General features: G+C 38.9%; 1 pseudogene; it reads right to left on the minus strand.

Annotated features, from left to right (window-relative positions):
* Nucleotides 1–239: 239 nt before the first annotated feature.
* Nucleotides 240–1268, minus strand: LOC144251188 (la-related protein 1B pseudogene; annotated as a pseudogene).
* Nucleotides 1269–5292: the final 4024 nt, after the last annotated feature.

Below are 5292 nucleotides of genomic sequence, written 5' to 3' on the forward strand. Positions count from 1 at the left end.
ACACAGGAAAGGGCAGGCAGCTCCTGGAATGTCAGCAGTGGTCCCCAGCTCTATCTTGGGTCATGGCTCAGGTGTTCATCTCCACTGTCATGCAGCCGAGGGGTCAATAGTGGACACTCTCACACAGAAGGCAGTCTGGTGGCTTCTATCTCTACAGCATGCTTTGTTCTAGTATTTACAATGCATTTCAGTGAGCCACTTGTTCTACTGCACATCCACATCAGATGACATTCAGGGCATCAGTAGATCATCACCCTGAGTGCCTGTGAGCAAAAGGCTTGTCCTTGCACAAACTTTGGACAATTCATCAGCTGAGAGAAGTTTGTCTGTGGCACACTGTTGGGAGAATGGCCCAGGATTGGCCATTTTTCTGGTTCTATCTTTCTCCTCATTTTCTCACCTGCAACTTCTATTTCTGTGCTGTCTGTCCTTCAGGGCCTCTAAAATGAGGTTAAAGTTTGTTCTGAGAGCCAATCAGGGAAATAGGCAAGAAACCTTTCTCATCCATCTTTCTCTGACAAAAAAGTCATGTTCCAAGTTTACTCTACTGAAGTAATATTCAATTCAATGCTTAATATACTCCTTAAGAAATGCTTCTTCCACAGGATACACCTGTATACCCATACTGTCATAATAGTAATACATCATACTGGCATTAATTTCTGTTTGAAATGGCTGATCTGTCCTTTCACCATGTTGTCATTAACCATATGTATAATCAAAGTTCACTCAAGAGTTTCTTCTGCCTCATCTTGTTCCCATTTTGGTCCTCTTCCTCAACTTCTGAAGGAACCTCAGATATTAACCCACTCACTCCTCACACTGTGTACTTTATCCTGATCATTATCTTTTTTTTCTCTGTCTCGCCTCCAACTTCCTGTGTCATTTCTCCTGTTATTATGGGAAGACTTGTTTGCTTCAGGTTGACACTGAGAGCTGTTCTGGGATCCAGATCTCTCCTGACTCTCTGGTCTTACATCATCTAAGTGCAGCAATACCCACTTGTGTTTATTGGCTCTCTTTCCTTGAGTGCCTGACTGGGCCTCATCTTCACTGACATTTTCAATGGGACCATCTAATTTTGTTTCCCAATTTTCTTAATCTCACTGTTACTCCTCTTTTCAATCTTCTTTTTTTTTTTTTTTTTTTTGTAATTTTTGGCTTCTTATTTCTTTGGCTGATGACACTTTGAGATTGCAAAAAGGTTTTTTCAATGCTAACTCTCCTGGTGCTGGCCAGTTTGCCATATCGCTGAAATCACTGGCCTCATTTGAATTCGTTGAGCTTTCCTGCTTTTATAACTTTGCCTGCTGGGTCTCCAGCACAGGCTTTGGCTGCCAGGTGGAGGCAGGGGACTAGTGCTGGGGAGGCTTTTTGGTCCAGCCCTTCTTCTTGGGCGGCATCGGCTTCGCCCCAGGGCCAGCCAAGGCCGGCGGCTCCCTGTCAACAGGACCCCTGGCCCATGCTAGGGGCAGCAACAGCGGCTAGATGGGCATGGCCACCAGTGGCACAGTGTGGCCCAGTACCTGCGCAGGCTCTCCAAGCATTCCCGCTCTTGTGGCGGCCCTCACTGCCTCCTTTCCCTCCCTTTCTGGCCAGGGCAATTGCTCCACCAGCAGGCTCACCAAGGCCATCAGAAACTCCCTCTCCACGCGGCCTCTCGGGAGGGAGGACACTGGGGGGGAGAGCAGACATCCTTCACCCACCCAGGTCTTCCCTCATAGAGGGCGCCCAGAACCAGGGGACTGGGCTGCGAATCTCTGTGGTGGCCAGGATGCTGAGAGTCCGCCCGTGGCTGCAACTGAAGCCAAGGGCATGCCAGATGCCCAGGCCGGGAGTCGACCAGCTGGACTCTTGGTCCTGTCACCAGAGTGTACTTTTCCAATGATGAATTTTCTTCTTTTACTGTTCTTCACAATTTGGACAGGCTTAGATCTTCCCCAATTACCAAGTGTTGGGTTTTTTTCCTTTTTTTAGCTTAACAGTTCCTTTCTCAAATTGTTTTTTTTTTTCTCATATATATTTGTTTATACCCAGCAAAGAAAAATCAGGTTGTTCCCTTCACACTTTCCTTGGAAATCCCTTCAGCTAAAGTTCATCACAAATTCTGCTTTGCATAAAAAAAGAACAAAACTCAGACAAGTTTTGATCACTATATAATAAGAGTTATCTTTCATCACATTCCCAATTATATATTTCTTACTTTGCCCTTAGGTCCACTCCTGCTGTGTATTAATACTCACAGTTATACTAATATTCTGTTCATGGCATATGTGTATCTTCTAAGGCACTAGAGATTTCTATCTAAGCTCTCAACAGATCAGTTTTGGAATTCATGTCTACCAACAGCCTCTTTAAAAAATCTAGACTTTTAATCGTGATTCTCCAATTTCTCCCAGCCTTCGCCTTTTATCCAATTCTAAAGTCACATTAATAATTTCTGGCCCTTCAGGATCTCTGTATTATTTCTTTTATAGCTGATAACATTGGAAGACATCAGTTCTTCTCCATATATTTTCTTCTGTCTGTCCCCAATTTTTCTCTTCTTATCTCTTATTCTGGGTCATCTCTTTATCTCAAGACCTTTTACTTTGTTAAGCATACAAATATGGTGTTTTCCTTAACAGTGAAATGTATATGGATTCAGAATTTGGACATGGAGACAATACATTGAAATCCACCATTCCATCCACTCGAGGTAGAAGACACCTGTGTGAGAGGACATGGAGTTTGCCTAGAGGTTGTTGAGAGAGTAATCTGACTACAATGAAAACCTGACCAGTGTTGTAAACTATTAGAAAGATTGCCCAAAGCAATCTCTCTGCCATATTTATTGTATCTTGGCAGAATTGTTCATTTAGCTCCTATCAGCATCTCATGTCTTCCAGACTGCAGCAACTGCTATCTAACTCCTCCTCCTATTTCCCCAAAATACACGCCTCACACTCTAGTCACTGTTATACTTTTAGTACATTCCAAATTTCTTTCTTTATATAGCAAAGACCTAAATGAGACAACCCAAAGATATGTCTTAGCCCTCACTGTTGGATTTGTAAAAGAAATAATTAAATAAAAACAATTTATAACATTTAAATAGTGTTTACTATGTACTAAATGAGGTTAAGAACTTCTACATATTAATAATACTAACTTGAACTTCAAAAATTATCTTCATTTCACGCATGAGTAAATTAAGATAGGATGGATTTAGTGTCTGGTGCAAGGTTGCAAACTCAGTAATGGTATGAAAGTAGTGAGGGGCAAGTTCAAAGATCAAAAACAAATGGAGGTCAAATATCAACTTTTATGACTTAGTTGTGAAAGGTCAGAGAATAGATATTGATGTATTTGTGGTTTCCTAGTATTCACATTAGAGTAAAATTAACCAGTAAGATTATGGGCTTCTTAACAATCCAGAAAGCACTTTCTGTTCAGTAAAGCTGCATAGAAAATTAGCTAGAGACTAAGCCATTTTTGTCTGGGATCTCCTCAAATCCCTCTTCAGTGAGCCTCTCTTACTCTTCTGGACCAAACTGAATAAAGTTGGACAAGAGGCCTGAAATATGATCTGATCTCTCCATATGGAAGCATGTGAAGTGAAGAGCACATTTTCCTACCCACACCCTCCCTGAGCTTCACTAGTCCTTTACTTCCGTTGCAACTTTTCATCATTGCCCTGAACTGAATTCCCACGTTCTCAGATTAGATTCCTTAGAGTTTTAGTGGCATGGTATTATTTTTATTTTTAAAGGAAAAGCTTGTTGATAAAAGGTGGTTCTGTTTTCAATTTTAAAATTTATATAACATGAAAATACCTGCTTTCTCATATTGTCTGATATTGTTAGTCTTATTCATTGGTTTTATTAATCATGATAATTATGCAAAAAATGAGTCTTTTTTGATTTCTTATTCACAGCTCTGAACTTCAGAAGGAATGTTCAGGAATAAATTATTGTTTGATTGAGATTATTTCTCTTACAATTTATCGTGAATAAACATGTTTTTTAGGTGGAACAACAAGTCCATTTGTAATGTATTTTATATACTTAATGATTTTGCATATGATTATAAAATATATTAATCTAGGGCCTAAGGGGGGGAAGGGAAATTCTCACATTGAGGAAAAGAGGAAAGAATATGATATAGATGAGAGAACTTTGTTGCACATAAACTTCAGAACAATTCAAACAATGAACTCTTGAACTCAGATTTCGAAGAGTTTTTTTAAAGACATCTATGCTAAGATGGCTCTTATTCAATACATACTTGTTGAAGGAATGGCTAGCAAATAATAATAAAGTACTTTTTAAACAATCATGTCTCCCTACTTGGGATGCGTTTTCCTCAACTTTTATACTTATCCCTTAGGTCTCATCTTGAATATCACTGTATCTGGAAAACCTTCCTGGCTGCCTGTGAAGTGAAGAGCACATTTTCCTACCCTACTCTCTCCCTGAGCTTACTCTAGTCCTTTACTTCTGTTTCAATTGTTCATCACTGCCCTGAACTGAATTCCCAGGTTCTCAGAATAGATTCCTTAAAGTTTTAGTGGCATGGTATTATTTTTAATTTTTATTTTTTTTTAATTTTTATTTTACATTCCTGTATTTAACTGGCACAGAGAAAAAGGAAGTGCTGTTTTCCTAGATCTTCCATAAGAGGGATGACCTTTGTTCCTAGCTCTACTATATAGACACAACTCTCTGTAATTAGCTCTACACAAAACAGCATCATTTTACCTAAGTAAGGTCTCATGAAATTCTAACTCTTCAGTAGATACTTTTGAACTCACATGAATATTTGATTTATATAAGGTCAACATACTAATGCTATTTTTAATTTTCCACAGGTTTAGAAAACACTTTTATTTAAGATTGTAGATTTAAAAGCTCTGTGGTGAAGTGATTTTTTTAATTTTCAGCTTTATGGGATGTTTTTTATGCAAGTAATTTGTCCTTATGTTCTTGGCCACACTCCTCTTTTCCACTGTTAATATTAGCAACTGCCACCAGCTGCTTCCCCTAAACTGGAGGATGTCATAAAAGTTTTTTTCAAAGCTAAAATATTTGGAAATTGAAAATTAATATCATATGGGGAAAAGTAAAAGTTCTTATATGGGCAAAATTTTTCTTTAGATGTATAGTTTGTATAAAAAACCCATGTTAATAACTGTGCAGTTTTGCAGGTAGACAAATAATTTCATTTTTCCATTTCTATAAAACTGGCTGAGTTGGAATGAGGTGGACATCACTACCCTAAGTACATGTATGAAAAAGGCATGAGTGGTGTGAA

This window comes from Urocitellus parryii, chromosome Y, assembly GCF_045843805.1.
Source record: "Urocitellus parryii isolate mUroPar1 chromosome Y, mUroPar1.hap1, whole genome shotgun sequence".
NCBI classification, from domain to species: Eukaryota; Metazoa; Chordata; class Mammalia; order Rodentia; family Sciuridae; genus Urocitellus; species Urocitellus parryii.